The 19,301-nt window shown below is 42.4% G+C and overlaps 1 long non-coding RNA gene across 1 annotated transcript; it reads left to right on the top strand.

The window, feature by feature from the left end:
- Positions 1–7,176: 7,176 nt before the first annotated feature.
- LOC309793334 lies at positions 7,177–15,700 on the top strand. The gene is made up of 4 exons (XR_014291909.1): positions 7,177–7,497; positions 8,344–8,406; positions 9,751–9,798; positions 15,273–15,700. It is a non-coding gene; the product is annotated as an uncharacterized lncRNA (long non-coding RNA).
- Positions 15,701–19,301: the final 3,601 nt, after the last annotated feature.

Below are 19,301 nucleotides of genomic sequence, written 5' to 3'. Positions count from 1 at the left end.
CAAAACTACAATGAGGTGTCACCTCACACCCATCAGAATGGCCATCATCAAAAAATCTACAAACGATAAATGCTGGAGAGGGTGTGAAGAAAAGGGAACCCTCTTGCACTGTTTGTGGGAATGTAAATTGATACAGCCACTATGGAGAACAGTATGGAGGATCCTTAAAGAGCTGAAAATAGAACTACCATATGACCCAGCAATCCCACTACTGGGTGTATACCCTGAGAAAACCATAATTCAAAAAGAGTCATGCACCACAATGTTCATTGCAGCTCTATTTACAATAGCCAGGACATGGAAGCAACCTAGGTGTCCATCGACAGATGAATGGATAAAGAAGTTGTGGCACATATATACAATGGAATATTACTCAGCCATAAAAAGAAACAAAATTGAGTTATCTGTAGTGAGGTGGATGGACCTAGAGACTGTCATACAGAGTGAAGTAAGTTAGAAAGGGAAAAACAAATATCGTATGGTAACACATATATATGGAATCTAAGAAAAAAATGGTTATGAAGAGCATAGGGGCAGGATAGGAATAAAGATGCAGATGTACTAGAGAAAGGACTTGAGGACATGGGGAGGGGGAAGGGTAAGCTGGGACAAAATGAGAGAGTGGCATGGACATATATACACTACCAAATGTAGACTCGATAGCTAGTAGGAAGCAGCCTCATAGCACAGGGAGATCAGCTCGGTGCTTTGTGACCACCTACAGGTGTGGAATAGGGAGGGTGGGAGGGAGGGAGACGCAAGAGGGCAGAGATATGGGGATATATGTATATGTATAGCTGATTAACTTTGTTGTAAAGCAGAAACTAACACACCATTGTAAAGCAATTATACGCCAATAAAGATGTTAAAAAAACCAGCCTAAAAAATAATAAATAAATAAAAGAATACTCAAGGAGACATGCTCTGTATTTTTAGATACCTGAAGGACTGTCACACATTCACAGAGGTGTAGAAGCTAGAATTTGATGGGTATATAATAAGAACCGTGACTAAGCTTAACTTGCCTAAAGTATAGGGTACACAGAAGGGAATACAGTATTTGAAAGTGAGTTGCAAAAGGTCTTTTAGTACCAGCTTATGGAAGTTTGTAAAAGTCATATCAAAGTGTTAGGACCTTAATCATATAGATGGTGAGAATCCATTGGAATTTTTTATTTTCTTTTCTTTTGACAAGATAACATACATATGGTAAGAAATGTAAACAGTAAAAAGAAAATCTACGGAAAATTGTTGACTCCCAAAACTGCTGGTTTCCTTTTCATACTAATACAATAATATATATATAATGGCAGCTCTTGTCTAAAATAAAAATGTAAATTACTGCATACTCTATACTATTTTATGAAAAATTACTGCTACTATTCCTACTACTATTAGTAGTATTATGCTTACCTCATCTTGAAGATTGTTCCATATCCATAAGTACAAAGCTGCTTCCTTCATTAAAAAAAACAAAAAAACTTACATAAATATATTTTTTAACTCTTTATTTTATATTGGAGTACAGTTGATTAACAATGTTGTGTCAGTTTCAGGTGTACAGCAAAGTGATTCAGTTATACATATACATGTATCTATTCTTTTTCAAATTCTTTTCCCAATTAGGTTGTTATACAATACTGAGCAGAGTTCCCTGTGTTATACAGTAGGTCCTTGTTGGTTATCTATTTTAAATATAGCAGTGTGTACATGTCAATCCCAAATGGTTACCGGGGGGAAGGGTGGGAAGGAGGGATAGTTAGGGAGTTTGGCCAGCAGTTTATACAGTGGTCTGAGGATTACTAGGAGGTCCCTGAGGTGCTTTCAGGGGTTCGCAAAGTCAAAGTTATTGTCCTGATACACTAAGATGCCATGTGCTTTTTCACATGCCCCTCAGGAGTGGACAGTGCAGGTTTCCAGAGGCTACAGCAATATCACGACAGATTGAGTGCGGCCATAGAAAGGAGGAAGCCCCTGGCTTCCGCTAAACCAGACAGGAAAGAGCTTTACAAAAGTGTAAAACAATGTCATCCTTCTAATTATTTTTTATTTTGGAAAATATAGCTATTTTTCACGAAAATGTTTCTGTTAACACGCCGTAGGTTTATTATTGTTTAAAATAATGGTTTAAAGTTTTCTTATTTTTAATTTCTAGTTCAGTCAATTTTAATAGCTATAACTCACAGAAACAAAAGTTTGGGGACCTCAATCATCTTTAAGCGTGTGAAGAAGTCCTGAGGCCAGATTGTTTGACCACTGAGGCTGGCAGTCAAGAGAGCAGGGTCACATCGCACCCAGAGGGACATGACAAGGACTAGACAGGCCTGGCAAGGCTGGAGTCTGGGCCGGGGGAGGGTGGTGACGAGTGGGCAGAGGACTTAGGAGGTGTCCCAGTCGGCCAAGGAAAGCCCTCCCAAGGCATAAGGAAGGGTGAGCCAGCTGACAGGGCACTTTAGAGAGTCTACCCTCTCTGCCCCGCCCCCGAACAGTCTAGAGCAGGTGAGCAGTGAAGACCCTTCCTAAATTCCTGACTTGCTGATTCAGTGACATAAGGAATCCTAGAGAAAGCAGGTTTGGGTAGAGGGATGAGAAGTGTGGTTTTCAGCAGGTGGAGGTTGAGGTGGGATGGGGTCCTTGTCACCACCTACAATGCGGGAAATTGGTCTCAAGTCCCCAAGCCAATCTGGGATAAATAAGATGATGCTTAAGAGAGTAGCTCTTAAAAGTTCTCATCACAAGAAAAGAAATTGGAAGTATGTGTGGTGAGGGATGCTAACCAGACTTACTGTGGTGCTCATTTTGCAATATACCCATATATCGAATCATTACGTTGTACACCTGAAACAAATATAATGTTCTATGTCAAGTATATTTCACTTAAAATGAGATGTTTTATTAATAGAAACTTACCATTCTTTTAAAAATAAAGAAGGATAGGATCATGGATAGTCCGCTTGAAGGCAAAGGGCTGTGGATTGTAAATCTGACTTTTCCACTTACTGACTGCAGTGGGTGTGCAGTTCTGAACCTCTTCGGTCCTCAGTTTCCCCATCTACAAAATGGGCATTAAAACAGCCCCTACTTCTTAGGGTTGTTGTGAGAATCCAGAGAGCCGGAGCACGGAAAGTACTCAACACAATGCGCAATAAATCGCCTTTTTTCATGGGGCAAGGGTGTGGGGCATGGTGTCCCTTTGGAGGTGGCTATTTCTCTGTCAGGAAACCTTTATCATTCTTTCTAAATTCACATTCTTTCTCCCACCCAGGGCAGACTTAGCACCCACTTGGCAGCAGCAGGGCCTCGGTGGCTCACACACTTGCCTATGCATACCTGGGGAAGGGAAACTGGGCAGGGGCGGGACACACCCTGGGCTAAGCGGCCCGCCCTGTCCCGCCCGAGTCAGCTCCCTCCCCACCGCCTGATGTCGCCCCACAAGCGCGGGGCCAATCAGCGTGGTCGCCGCCCTCGCCAGGTACCCGGCTCACACCTGCTCCAGCAAACCAGTGGGATGCAGGAGCCCGCTCTTCCCAGCCCCCCTCCGATCCTGCCTTCTCTGCCAGCCTTCTCCGGGCCTTGGCTCCCACCCTTGCTGTCATCTCTTCCATCCCATTGTTTTTGACACCCCCCCCACCCCCCGCCGCCTCGCCTTAAAAGGCAGGAACCTTAATTCCTAAGGGGGGCGGGATGGGAAGGGAGAGGAGAGAACCGCCCGCAGCAGGGCATTTCTTACAAGGTTGGCCTTGAGCGAGCTTTTAATTTTTTTTTCTCTAAGACCCAGACTGGCTTTTCCCGTTTCGCTGGCAAAGATTGTCACGGAGAGGAACTGCAGGGAGGAGGAAATGGAAACCTGGGGAAAATCAGCTGAATGTGGAAACAATGGGAGGAGGGCGTGATGCACAAAGGCCTCAGGGTGCAAGTGCCAGGCCACCCCCAACCTAATTCCACCATGCGTTTCCCCAGAGGCAGGAGCTCCCTCTGACTTTGAGATCCTCTAAGATGATTCCAGGGGAAAACCCGGCGTCTGCTGTTACAAAATGGCAGGTATGCTGCTAAAATGCTTTTTACATTGTTATCTCATTTCACCTTCTTGCCTGGGAGATTTGTGTCATCGTCCTCAGTTTGCAGATGAGGAAATTGAGGTCTAGGAAGGGTGGTTTAAACAACGAGTGACAGAGCCAGAAAGCAAAGCACTTGGGGTAAACACTCTACTCTTCCACCTCTCTTACTCTGTAATGGATTGGCTGACATCCAGCAGGGAGCCATCATAGAACACGCTAGCTTCCTGGGCAGAGAGGACAGTTGACTGAAAAAAAATGCACAACCTAAAAGTTGAGAGTTATGTTTTATTTGGCGGAATTTCTGAGGACTTCATGCCTGGGAGACGGGACCCTCAGGTCTCTCTGAGGGACCTCTTTGAAGAGGTAAAGGAGGAGCCCCAATATAGAGGAGCTTTTGCAATGAAGACCAGGCAGTCAGAACATCAAGAGATTACTGTTAATTAAAGAAAACCAGACTTCTCAAGGAATTTAGTGCTTTTCTGTATGGGAAGATGCAAGAGTCTGGGCTCACTGAAATCATTCCTTTGCTCTGCATCTCAGCTCTCTGGGGCCAGGATCCTGTGCTTTCCCATCCTGAGTCTCCTCAGGGTGCACCGTCAGAGGTGGCTGCAGCCTCTGACTGCTTAAAGGTGGGCATTCTGTTTCCATCCTGAGTTCCCTCAGGGCTCACTGTCAGGGAGGCTGTAATGCGGAGGTCTGAGGCCTGCAGCATCCTTTGTTTACTGATTCAGCAGGCAACATTTTTTCCTTCACAGGACAAAAAACAGGGCAAAAGAAAATACCATTTTGATGGTGACTGCCCAGCATATTTTATCTTCAGAGCAGCCCATCAGAAAATCCCATGATTTATTTCTTCATTCACTTAACAAACATGTGTTGAGTCCTTCTATGAGCCAGGCACCGTACTAAGACAATGCAACAATCAGACATAAATTCTTGCCTCCATGAAGCTGACATTCTAGTGGGGGGTGAGGAGAGACAGGCAATAAACAATAAATGTAAGAAAATAATAGTTGAACTATATGGTAAAATAAGTGCTATGAGAAAAAGTAGAGCATGATAAGGGAGATTGAGAGTATAGGAGAAGTAGGAGTAAGTTGCAATTATAAGTAGGGTTTTCAAGGTAGGATTCATTGAGAAGATAGTAAGGGTATGAGCTTGCTGCTGTCTTAGGAAAGCGTTTTCTAGGCAGAGGGTGTGGCCCATGCAATGGTTCTGAAGCTGGAGTGTAACTGGAGCAACTAGGAAGCTAATAGGGCTGGAAAGAAGGGAAGGAGTGAGCAACGAGGAGAGGATGGTAGGATCTGCGGTCTTGAGGAGGTGCGGGGAGATGTCATGTCCGGTAAGATCTTGTAGGTCATTATAAAGTCTGACTTTCACTCTGGGTGCCATTGAAGGACATACAAGGAATGACATGATTCGATTTTCATTTGAACAGGATCACTGTACCACAGAGTAGCATGCAGGGAAGCTGGGGTGGAGGCAGAATACCAGGTAAGAGGCATTCACGGCAATGCAGCTGAGAGATGATGGTGGCCCAGAACCAAGGCGGGAGCAGTGAAGTTGAAGAGAAGGACTTGATTTTGGATCTACTTTGAAGATAGCATCAATAGGATTTGGTGATGGGCTAGACATGAGTCATGAACGAGAGGAGTCAAAGGCAATTTGAAGGTTTGACCAAACTGAAAGAATAGAGTTGCTCCACCTGGGACAGGAAATTCTGTGAAGAAATGGTGGTGGGGACTAGGAGATCACTTTTGTTTCTTAGCAACTGTGTAAACAACTAATAAGGCACAATCACATTTGGTGCGGGGGCTTTCTGTGTGCTCCAGCACACTGTTTCATTATGTCAGTGGGGCCTTCACACCACCTTATGCCCCCAGCTTCCTTTCTACCACTGCTGCCTAGTAGATTTCTAGTTATCTTTAAAATCTTAGGTAAATGGCACCTTTCAAAGAATCCTCTGTTGACACTAAGTGCCTGGTGTCAATCTCTCAACCCTTATAGTCTATGCCACCCAGTGTGACGCTTGATTATATGCTGTCATTTGTGGTTCAAAACTTCTTTGAGGTTTGCTAGCTATTGTTCTCAAAAGGTCAATGCTCATGACTTAACTCTTGCATCTCACAGGATACCTAACCCACAAGCTTGGCTCTTAATGAGACTTGATCAGAGCTTATTGATTGAGCTGCTTTTGGACATTGTGGTGAATGACCACTGACTTGGTGAATGGCCATGTCAGATGGGCATCACAGATTTGGAATCATGGAGTCAGCACTTCTCTAGTTCAAAGACCCTGTCATCAGATGAGAAACTTGGATCCCAGAGAGGATAACTAACTGGTCTGAGGTCTTTTAGGGAATTAGAGAACAGGACTAGGACCTAGTTGCTCTGATTTTTAGACTGGTGCCCTTTGCCCCACACTTATAAAGTTGAGCCCGGGGCAAGTGGTGTCTTTTTAAAACAGACTCCAAAATGAAACTCTAATTGCTTAAGAACAGGTACAAGAGAGGGCCTTTTGAAACAGGCACTCTCACACTCTGCTGATGATAGTAAAATCGCCACAACTTCTTTATAGCAGTTTGCCAGTATCGAATCAAACTTGTAAATGAACAAACCCTTTAACCCAGACTATCCATTTCTAGATGTTTGCCCTAAAATAGACTCAGATGGGCAGGAAATGACATGTATGCAAGATTAGTTATTACAGCAGTGTTTGTAGTAGAAAAATCTGGAAACAATCTAAAAAGGCATTAATAGGGAAGTGTCAAGATAAGCCATAGTCATCCCTGCAAGGGGTACAATTGTGAAAAGGAATAGATATTATGCAGTAGATTTCACGTGCTGATATGAAATCAGGGCCAAGGGAAAAAGGCAAAATAGGGAACAGTGTGTGTACAAGATGATTACATTTGGATAAGAGAAATCTGAACATGTCTACATAAATATGTTAGTATATATATAATATATTTCTGGAAGGATACACAAAGAATTGATAGCAACTGTTTCTGAGGAGGAGAACCAGGGAGGGAGGCTTACCTTTTTACTTTATACACATTTGTATATTTTCAATTTTTATTACCCTTTTAACTAAAAATTTAACAAAATATATTCTTATAATTGAAATACTAAATATTGCCAAAAAATGGTTTGCAAGGAGGCCTTGTTGTCCCCCCGCCCCTTTTTGCAGAAGACCTGGATGAGTAAATCTGCTGTCCCGTTAAGGAAGGAAATCTGCCAGTAACATTCCACCAAGGAAGCTCATCCATTTTGACTGTTGCCTGCATGTTCATTCTTGCTGGTGACTGTTGACAAATTGGGAAATGACTCTGCCAACCCAGGTGTCCATGAGAGGCCAGACCTCAGCAAAGTATCAAGAAGACGAGCATCCACCTGTGATCTCTCACCTATTTCTTCAAGGGTGGGGTTGCAAGCTCGGGCAAGTGTGATTCACCCCCCTTCTGCATGAGGAAAGGGGATCTAATAGGGCAGCCGCCAGCTCTGATCTGATGAATCAGAATCGCTGGGGCAGGGCTCTGGCAGCTACATTTTTTTATCTGCTCCCCCCCACAAACACCTGGGTAGTTCTGAGGCACACAGCTTTGCCAACTGCTTCCCTCTCCAATTCGAATTTATACCCCCTGAAACTTAGCTTCATTAGTAGAGGACCGGTTTCCTAATGGGACTATTGATAGGATGACACATACCTATGAAGTTGTGGTTGGCAGAATACTGCCTCCCCAAAGATGTCCATGTTCTGGTTCCTGGAATCTGTGCATGTTATCCTACATGGCAAAAAGAATTTTGCAGATTAAGCTAAAAGAATTTGAGATGGGTGTCCCCTGAATATCCAGGTGGGCCTAAACTAATCACATGATCCCTTAAAAGAGGAGAGCCTTCAGAGGGAGATGTGACTACAGAAGAGCGGTCAGAGAGATGGAATGCTGCTGGCTTTGAAGATGTGAGAAGGGGTCACAGCCAAGGAATGTGGGTGGCCTCTTGAAGGTGAAAAAGAGCTTCAGAAAGGAATACAGCCCTACCAACATCTTGATTTTAGCCTAGTGACACCCTGGTAGTACTTCTGATCTCCAGAATTATAAGATAATAGATTTGTGTTGTTTGAAGTCCCTAAGTTTGTAATGATTTGTTACAGCAGCAATAGGAAACTAAGAATTTATTATTTTATAATTATTTATTAGTTTATTATTTATTTATTAGTTTATTATTATTATTCTGGGCAAAAGTGTTCAATGTGCATCTAATCAAATGTCTATACTTCATCTAGATTGCAAAAAATACAGGGGCTAAAGGAACAGTTAAATGACACCAGGAGGAAACACCAGACAAAGTAAGAATGTAGCATATTCTTGAAGACAACTGGCCTAGATTTTTTTTTTTTTTTTTTAAAGAAGATGTTGGGGGTAGGAGTTTTTATTAATTAATTAATTTATTTTTGCTGTCTTCATTTCTGTGCGAGGGCTTTCTCTAGTTGTGGCAAGCGGGGGCCACTCTTCATCGCGGTGCGCGGGCCTCTCACTATCACGGCCTCTTGTTGCGGAGCACAGGCTCCAGATGCGCAGGCTCAGTAGTCGTGGCTCACGGGCCTAGTTGCTCCGCGGCATGTGGGATCCTCCCAGACCAGGGCTCGAACCCGTGTCCCCTGCATTAGCAGGCAGATTCTCAACCACTGCACCACCAGGGAAGCCCTGGCCTAGATTATTTTAAAAAGCAATATTAAGGACAAGAAATCCGAGAGGGTCTGCTTTGGGTTAAAATAGACAAAACAGACATAACCGGGCTTCCCTGATGGTGCAGTGGTTGAGAGTCCACCTGCCGATGCAAGGGACACGGGCTCGTGCCCCGGTCCAGGAAGATCCCACATGCCGCGGAGCGGCTGGGCCCGTGAGCCATGGCCGCTGAGCCTGCACGTGTGGAGCCTGTGCTCCGCAACGGGAGAGGCCACAACAGTGAGAGGCCTGCGTACCGCAAAAAAAAACCCAAAAAACAAAAAAACCCAAACATAACCAAAAGCAATTTGTGATACTTGATTAGATCTGGACTCAAAATAAGACAAGGAAAAAACTATAAAAGACATTCTTGACATAAATGGAGTTTTAATATTTTTATTTATTATTGACTATTATAGTCCATATATTAGATTAGATTATAGAGTTATTAATATTCTTAGATGTGATCATGGAATTATGGTTAGTAGAATATTCCTGAAAAATTCTTGCTGGAATATTTAGGGGTAAAGTATCATGGTGTCTGCAGCTTAATTTCAAATATTCAATAGTTTCTAAATAAAAGAGCAGAAGGAAGGGAAGAAGGATGTGTAAGGGAAGGGAGAGAGAAAACCAGAGTAAGGAAAGAGAAAGTAATAATGTAAACATGACAAAATGTTAACTCCTGTTCAATCTGGGTGAAGGGTTTCTGCATACAATGAGTTCATTGTACATTATTTCAATTTTCTTATATTTGAAGATGTTCATAATAGAACTTGAGGTGAGGAGAAATATGAATTAATGGAGAACTTCAAGATAGAAGAATAGATCTTGAATCACCTGTTCTGGCAAATACTGTAGATGGATTGACCCTTGTGTATTGGGTTTTGGTGTCTTCCACTCATGTGTTCATTCACTTATTTATTTTTACATTTATCAAACAGGCAGTAAGTGTCTCCTATTTCTAGGTCCTGATTTAAGACACAGGAGATCCCAGGAAGAGAACTCCCTTTGGGGTAAGGACCACTCATATTGAAATTTTCTACTGAGCTCTGGGCAGTTGGAAAGCCTGGAGTGGAGAAGACCCATTTCTGGGTGAGGGCAAGTCATGCCAGAGGAGACCTTTGCAGCTCTGCCTCCCTGGGCAAACAGGGAAAGAAAGGAATGGGAAAGACCTTGTTACCCTCATTCCCACAACTGTGAGATGCAGGATTGGAAAGTTGTGCTTCATCTCAATCCCAGTACTCATCAAGCAGGGCATTTGACCCAAAGACCATCCATCTGTCAGAGGCAGGCAAAATCACTCATTCTTCCATTCAACTAATGTTTGATGAACTCCTGCCTATGTCAGGAGACAGTGTAGTTGCTGTGGGTTCACAATGGAGAAAGCAAAATTCCTACCCTTATGGAGTTTATATTCTTTTTGAGGATGAGGACGGGAAATAAACAAATAAAAAACTAAATATAATAATGTCAGGCAGTGATAAGTGCTACAAAGACAAACAAAGAGTGAGGGGTAGAGAGCCTGGGTGATTGGAATGACCACCTGAGCAGACCTTTGAGCAGAGATTAAAGTGAGGGAAATTGGTCTGAGGTAGAGGAAAGAGCATGAGCAGAGTTCCTGGTGGAGAATGTTCTTGCTGTGTTCAAGCAAAGGGACAATGTGGCTGGAATGAAAGATGGTAGGAAAAGAGGCTGTGGAATAATAGTAATAATAATAATAATAATAATAATTTGGTCTCCGTCCATGGCTCCTGGTACAGAGCTCATAAATCCTTTGAAGTTCCTGAGTGATAGAGGTGATAGGAATATTTTTGCTATTTATAACAAGCCCCTTAAAACCGACCATACCTGAGTTTATGCTAATGAGGTGACTCTTGGAGGGTCTCTAGATGGCTTCAGGATGAGGGCTGTTTGTCAGAGGAACCAGCTGTGTGATTTTAGTCTGATCCCTTCACTTCTGGAGAGGGGAAAGAATCTGGAGATTGAATTCAATCACTAATGGCCAATGATCTAATCAACCATGCCTACATGGTAAAACCTCTATAAAACCCCACAAACAATGGGCTTTGGAGGGCTTACAAGTTGGCAAACACATCCATGTGCTGGGAGGGTGGTGCACCCCAACTCCAAGGGACAGAAGTTCCTGTACTCAGGACCCTTTCCACCTCGCCCTATGTACCTCTTCATGTGGTTATTCATTTGTATCCTTTATGATAAATTGTAATGGTAAGCAGAGCATCTTCCTGAGTTCTGTGAGTCATAGAAGCAAATTATGGAACCCAGGGGAGGGGGTTGTGGGAAGCCTTGACTTTGTAGCCAAATTGGACAAAAATGTGGGAAACCTGGGGATGTGATACTTTCGAGTGGCATCTGAAGTGAGTGCAATCTTGTGGGCTGAACGCTTAAATTCGTGGAGTCTGAGGCTAACGCTGCATGGTTAGTGTTAGAGTCTAATTGAATTGTAGGACACCCCATTGGATGTTCAAGAGTTTGTTAGTTAGAGAAAAAAAAAACATTAGCAGCAGAGAGTGCCCAGGGACCAGACCGTAAGGAAACTTACAGGCTATAATGCGAAACTGAATACTATTCTAAGTAATTACTCTTTTACCATTTGTAGTTTTGGGGATGCCCACTCCATATCCAGCTCCTTTACCTGCGTTAATTGTCTAAACTTCAATATTCACAATGATTCTTTGAGATCAGTATTTTTATGCCCATTTTACCATTAAGATAAACCAAGGCTCAGAAATCCTAGATAACTCACACATGGTCACACATAGTGGGGCAGGTGAAGCAAAATTTGAATTCAGGACTGTCTGACATTGTCTACCTGGCAATGGCAGCAGCAGGATGAGAGCGTTGAGGTCTCCCCTAGATGCACAAGGATTCTTTGAGTGGCAGAACAAGAATGGGCAACCACAGAAGTTTGGAGTGAGAGGCAACTGCTCAGATGTGGATGAAAATCACATGAGAAATAAAAGCAATGCAGTTCATGAGATACACCAAGGGGTGTTGTAAAGGGGCAGACAAAAAGGAGATAATGTTATCAAAATAGAGCACCTGATTAAATCGTTGTATTTGTCATTCCTTTTAGAGCCTATTGCCTCTGGCTCCACACCACGATGGGTTTCTCTGATTTGGGATTAGGGTTTATTAGAAATCATTTCTTAGCCTGACTCTCAAAGTTGACTTTCTAGTGTCCCTAGGGAGATAATAGTGTTAAGTGTTAAATACCAGGCTTTTCTTACAGGTCAGAGGGGCTTGTCTATATTGGAAACATTCCCTTTTGCTTATCAAGCCTAGCCTCCAGAGTCACACCACCGGCCAGAGGGAAGACCCCAGATGTGATGTGAGTGATGTGCCCTCAGTGCAGGAAGAGGAAGTCCAAGAAGAATAGGACAGAGGGGTCATAACCAAGTGTCTTGGCTGCCCCGCATGCCAGGATTAAAGTCCTGAGGGTGGAGGGGAGTGAAGGAGAGTAGAAGCCTCTGCATGGGTTTGGAGCTAATCTAAAGGGGGCTCCCTTCTTGCTCCTCCTGCCATCGCTCAGGCAAATCACAAGACCCCGAGAGAATGCCTTCATTGAGCATGGCACCCACATTAAGTGGCCATGGCTGAGGGATTTCGTGAGGGCAGTGAAAGCCACCCATGTTCCTGTGCTCCCCATCCTGAGAAGGGGGACCACAAAGGTGCTGAGAGAGCTGGTGGATAAGAAGAGGACTGGGATGCAGACAGGGAGGGAGATCCCAGGGCCGAGAGCTCAGGAACAGAGCCAGGACCAGGAAACAGCCTGCAGAAGCTGCACACACCAGCAAACAACAAGGACAAAGCGCCAAGGACCCACTCCTGTTCCTTAGCTCCCTTCTGCCCCCAGATGCCTTTTGAGATTAAGGTGGTGAAGAAACCCCTTGAGAGAGGGAGAAAATAACCTTGATGAGAAGTTTTTGTTTTTTTAAAAAATATTTATTTATTTATTTATTTGACTGCCCTGGGTCTTAGTTGCGACATGCAGGATCTTTAGTTGCGGCATGCAGTATCTAGTTCCCTGACCAGGGATAGAACCTGGGCCCCCTGTATTGGAAGCACAGAGTCTTAACTGCTGGACCACCAGGGAAGTCCCGGCAGTTTTATTTTTGAAGTTACTTCTTACCCCAAAGAAATTGAGTTAAGGCCAAAGAGGATAATTAAAATCCCCAAAGAGAAAGCAACCTTTAACCGCCTTGCTAACCCCTGATCCTGCCATCATTAGCATGAATGGGGACTTCCGAGCACAGTGCCAGTGCTTCTCAGAAAATATATGTGTTTTGCAGATCTAAACTGTAATGTACTCATTTCCATTTGTCAACTCTCAGAGCTCAACTTACTCAAACTCTCAAGAACTTCTGACACATGGATCAGTCTTTCTGGAAATACTCTCTTTGAGTGGCTGCAGGGCATCACACTCAGGGTTTGCCTCATCCTATAGGTCGCTTCTTCTCAGTCACCTTTGCCATCTTCATCTCCTCTCACAACCCCTCTATAGTAGAGGGCCCCAAGGATTAGTTCTGGAACCCCTGCTCTTGTCATCTACATTCCTGCCTCCCAAAGTATCCCAAGACCACTCTGTCCTCTGGGTTTAGACTTATATGTCCAAGTGTCTACTTGACATATGACATGGATGTCTAGTAGGCATTTCAAAGTAAGCATGTCAAGAACTCTTGACTCCTAACTGGCTCCTTTCCCAGGTGCTTCCACATCTGTAAGTGACTCACGATTATCCATTTATTCAGGTCGTAACCTAGGACCCATCTTTGATCCTTTTTTTCCTTTAGCCTTACATCACATCCATTAACAGGTCCTGCTGGCTCTACCATTAAACCACCATTATCTCGCACCTTGTCTCCTAACTGGGCTTCCTGTTTCCTTTCCCCTATGAATAATTCTCCCCTTAGTACCCATAAAGCATCATTTAAAACATAAAACAGACCCTCTCCTGCCCAATACTCACCAAAGTCTTCCTGTCACATGTAGAATAAAATCCATCCTCTTCTCCATAGCTTGTAAATCCCTATATAATCTGACCCCTGCTTCTCCCTCTGGTCTCATGTCTAATTTCTAACAGCTCTAACTCTTTTCTCTGCTTTGCTTCCTCTGTTCCAATCCATACTGGCCCATTTGCCATTTTCACACTTCTCAAACTTATTCCTCACTTGAGTCTCTGCACCTTGCTTTTCCTTCTGCCAAGAAGACCTGCCCTAGATATTTACATGGCTGATTTAACTCACCTCATTCTTGATCCTTCTTTCGAAAATAACACCCCTCCATCATTTTCCGAGTTCCCCCTGAGAAGGGAGAATTGGCTTGAGAATGAGGCCAACACAGAGGACAGCAGAGTTGAGAAATGGAGAGAAATACAATAGTGAAATATCTTTCTCTAATCATAGATCCATAATATATGATGTAATAGTGTGAGCCCCTGCTTCTAGCCATGCTTGAACTTGAATTCTTTGCAGTATCTGGAGTCAACAGAATCTCTTTTGTTCTGAAACCCAGTTTGAGTTGTTTTTTCTGTCATTTGTAATCAAGAGTCTTGATTATGGGAACAAAACCTATCTATGACCATGCGCTGTCTACCTTGACCTGACTTTCATATTCTACTGTCTTCATCAGCATGACTTTATTCTGCAAGGTAAACCTTTTCTCTCTGGCCCTTAAAAAAAAAAACTCTCAGTAAAATCATCATTTTACAGCAAGGCAATGAGTTCTCTATAAATGTAAAAAACTGCTGAGTCATGCTTCAAAGTTGCTGAGTGGCAAAAACAAATTGTGCCATCATTATCTTTAACAACATGACTCCTATCCCAGGAAACATCTGTTTGCCCAGGAAGATAAGAAGTTGCAAATGACTTTATTATTTGGGTCAGGAACTCCCTGAGGTCAAACTGATGTAAATGAACATCAGCCTGCTGGATATTTCAGGAGACAGTATCAAATGACATTTATACCCCAAGACTCATCTAAAGCTTTGCGTGGGAACCCCTGCCTTGCTGTGTCCATTAATCCTAAATGATTGTGTCACGATGCTTACCAGTCCTAATCAAGCCCCTGCATTGAAAGACCCACCTTAAACCAGATGCCGAAACCCCATAAATATCTAAAGATCCTAACTTCGTTCTCCCCACTCTTTTAAGATCCAGTCAGGGTGACAGTAACCTTGGATAGACTGAACAACCAGTTGTTTCAGTGGTATTTTCAGAGAATAAGCACTTGAGAATAAATACAAATAACTAATCCTAGACCTGGGCTCTGTGAGTATGTGAGTATGTGTTTGGTGTGTGTGTGTCTATGTACATTGCATGCTGTCAGGGGCTTTCTGAATACTGACATCCAAGGGGAGTCTTTCTTTGACCACATAGGTTTCACCTACTTTTTGCCTGCTTTTCAAACATCATCAACCAGCCAACCTTATGAATCTCTGACCAGCCGACCTTATGGATCTCTTTTCCAGGGCCACAACTGAAACCGTGTACAAGTCGCTGTGTCCTTGTCTCTTGAAGTAAAAGGCTGACTCAAGAGTTAATGATTGGGAAATGTGAAGATGTAGAAACAAAGATAGCTGTTGGGCTGGGGAACTGGTAAAATTAGACTATAAATCTGCCACATCGCAGAATCACCGAACTCCCAGTTCCCTGAAAGACATAGATAAAGGCCTAATGTTCCTAAGTTGTTTTTAGGAAGCAGACCAACACCTGATGAAAACTTTTGTCTGCAAGAACATATCGACTGGTTGAAACCAGAAGGTTGATGATGCTTGGAACTTCACCTTGATGCCAACTAATACAAGAATGGTGCACGAGCTGATCACTTCCTGATCCCTGAACACTAAAACTCCTCACTACCCCCTCCAGGGTGGGTCAAACAGTCTTGAGAGCATTTTCCCACTGTGGTGCCCTTTGCCTGGCAAAGCAATAAAAAGCTACTCTTTTCTACTTCACCCAAAACTCTGTCTCCACATTTCTGTTTGGCACCTGGTGAGCAGAGGCTGAGTTTTGGCAACACCATTGAAGTTTGAAAATTTGTGTCTTCTTTTTTCTTCTATAACAGTTTCTGCAATTGTACAGGCCACATGGTATTGTGGACAGACTTGGAGTCATGATTGTTGAGTCCTTACCCTACCACTTAGTAAATACTGTGGTTTGGGAGCTGTCACTTCCCTTTTGAACCTCATATTTAAAATGCAGGTAACACTATGTTTTAATCAGCATAATATAGAGAACCTGAACTAAAAATAGAGGGAGAGAAGGGAGAGATTTTAAGGAACAGGCTCACATGATTGTGGAGGCTTGGCAGCTCCAAAATCTCCAGTGCAGGCAGGCAGGTTGGAGACCCAAGGAAGAGTTGCAGTTTGAGTCCAAATGCCGGCTGCTGATAGAATTCCTTCTTTCTCAGGGGATGTGAGTCTTTTTCTATCAGAACCATCAACTGATTCGATGAGGCGAACCCAAACTATGGAGGGTAATCTGCTTTACTCAAAGTCTACTGATATAATGTTAATCATATGTTTAAAATATCTTCACAGCGGCACCGAAAATAATATTTGACCAGCTATCTGGGTACCATGGCCTAACCAAGTTGACGCAAAAAGAATTAGCCATAACACAATACCAGAATTTCTGTTTTAAACAACAGTCATAACAATAAGTTCAGCTTGGTCTTATGGCATTTTCCCAAACCCCAAATATTACTATTTTCTACTTTTCTAAAGTTATAAACTATCAATTACCATTATCTTTAAATTGATTCAATTTTAAATTTAAATTTATTTTAAAAGGAAGGCTTATTTCACTACATTAAAATAAAATCTAGTATAACTGTATATATATATACAGCAAGTAATTATGAAAATAAATATAATGTGAAGAAATTCAAGTTATTAAAGTCTAGTTAGAGACCGCTGCCTCATCTAGGCTCTGGGATTGAGTCCTGTTTTCTCTTTGTTAAAAGGGAAGAAAAAGAAAAGAAAAAAGATGGGCATTGAAAAAAAAAGAGATATAATAGCAGCAAACTGAAAGCATTCTCTTTGGTGTAATTGGATTGAGAAAAAAATTTGAAGGGAATAGTTTTTTTTACCACAAGATTAGATATTATGTTTTTTTCTAGGAATGATCTAAAATCCTTACACATACAACAAAAAAGTGTCTCTTATGGATTTATATCTTACTCCTTGGGAGACATGGACTCCTATGGGAGAAACTCTACTTTTGAAGAGATGGAATCTAGTTTCTATAACTAAAAAGAAGAGAGAGAGAGACTGGAAGTACATGTTTGATGGGGACCTGGGGGAAGAAATGTTACATGCTCTGTAGGTAAATATTTCTCTCAATTTTTCCTAAAAACCCTTCAGTAAAGTCTACATTGGATGCTAAGGCAATGAATTCTTTATGACATAAAAAAGTGCTGAGTTGTGCTTCAAAGTTGCTGCATGGCAAAAACAAAATCTGCAGTCAGAGACAGTCAATATATGGGTTATAAATGACATTTAAATCAAATGATTATTGAGCATCTATTAGACCCAGGCACTGGCCCACACCTTGGGAATGCAGAGATGAAGACACAGTCCCTCCCTTCGTGGAGCTCATACTAGTGGGAGGGACATGGTGGGGGTGAGTTGTCTCCAATAGGACAAAAGCATTTTTGTAGGGTTATACATTGATTTCTCCATCCTGTTACTTTTGAGGGTAAGACAGTAATTTTAAAATAACTTTAAAATAATATTATATTCTTAAAACAATGAATGAATTTCATAAGCGGGTGATTTTCTCTCACCCAAACCTGGTTATTTGAAGTTGCAGAAATCATGTTGGCAGCCCCATCTGGGTTATGGATTCAAGGTTTCCGCTTACTATTTTAGTCTGATCTCGCTGGCATACACTGGTCACTGCTTCAGAGCAGCATGTCTTAATTCTGGTTCATCCATCAATACTTTTGTCCATCAATACTCTTAAGTCTGGAGACAATCAATGTGTTATTGTTCAATAAGAATCACAGTGGTATGACATTGAAAGATGCATCAGATGACTCATTGGTGGCCCATTGTTCCCTAGGTGATTCTTGGGTTATAAGTGCTTCCCTATTTAGGAAATCTGGAGAAATATACTAAATGATCAAACTTGTATTGACCATGTTTGAGCCTGAAGACTGCTGAAAGGGCAGCAAACCTCTCCACCCACCAGACCTTCAGGGCAGGTTTGAAACAACTTCTCACTAAACCCAATAGTGAATCATCTGCTTTAATCACTTTCCCTGTGGCTTCTTGAGTAAACTGTGATTAAAGGAACTCATTTTTACGCGTAACCCTAAAGCATCTCTCAATGTCCTTCCGATACTGGAAATGAGTTAAATGTGTTGTTGTGCTTTCCAGAACCAACCCTTTGCTTAGGCCAGTTGAGCAAAAGGAGACACTGGATGTTGTTATAATTAATATTGTTATCGTTATTATCATCATTAGAAATCCCTCTTGGATAAATACCACAATCAAATCTCTAAGTTTCTCCCTTTTCCAAACCTCCCTTATTCGTGCACTCATTTGTCCATTCATCATTCATTCATTCATTCATTCAACAAACATTTGCTGCTCATACACTATGACAACCACATCAATTGTCTTTACCCTTGAAGAACTGATGGATGTTAATAAGCAAACTGATCATTTTGGCACAGTATGAGCAGCTAAGTTGTGAAAGTCAGGAGAGCCTTCCTGGAAGAGGCAATGTTTGGGCTGAGTCCTGAAGGCTGAATACATGTCACTCAGGCGGTGATGTCAGAGAATGGGGTTCCAGGCAGAGAGAACAACACACAGAGAGCTGGGAAAGAGCATGCAAGAGGAAAAACATGGGCAAACAGCATGAACAGATGCTCAATGTGACTTGAGTGAAGGCACTTAGGAGTTATGTTGGGAGAAAAGTTTATAAAGTTTTAGCCCTACCCTGAAAGCAGAGGAGAACCCCTTGAGGAATTTATATTAAAGGGGTTCCTTAAGTAGCATATAGATTAAGTAGTAGTACCACTGACAGTAAGAGCCGTCTCACACAAATTTAAAGGAAAAGCAGACTTATCTAAAACTACAGTGCAACAACACTTCACACCCACCAGACTGGCTAAAATGGAAAAAATAAACAATGCCAAGTGTTGGCAAGGACATGGAACAGCCAGAGCTCTCACACACTGGAGAAGTGTGTGTTGTGACAATCACCTTGGAAAACTTTGTTGGTAGCAATTACTAATGATGAGCACATGCGTAACCTATGACTCAGACATCCACTCCTTAAATATGTACCCAACAGAAGTATGAACACAGGTCCACCAGGAGGCACGTGGGAGAATGTAGCAGCATTATTCCTAATAACCCCAAACTGGAAATTACCCAAATGCTCATCAAGAGTAGAATACATAAGTAAATTATGTTCTATTCACACAATAAAATGTCGTACATTAATTAAAGGGAGAAAATTTGCAACATGCCACAACAGGGATGACT

The sequence above is a fragment of the Mesoplodon mirus genome (genome assembly GCF_964341445.2).
Source record: "Mesoplodon mirus genome assembly, chromosome: 2".
NCBI classification, from domain to species: Eukaryota; Metazoa; Chordata; class Mammalia; order Artiodactyla; family Ziphiidae; genus Mesoplodon; species Mesoplodon mirus.
This window is presented reverse-complemented; position numbering and strand designations above follow the sequence as displayed.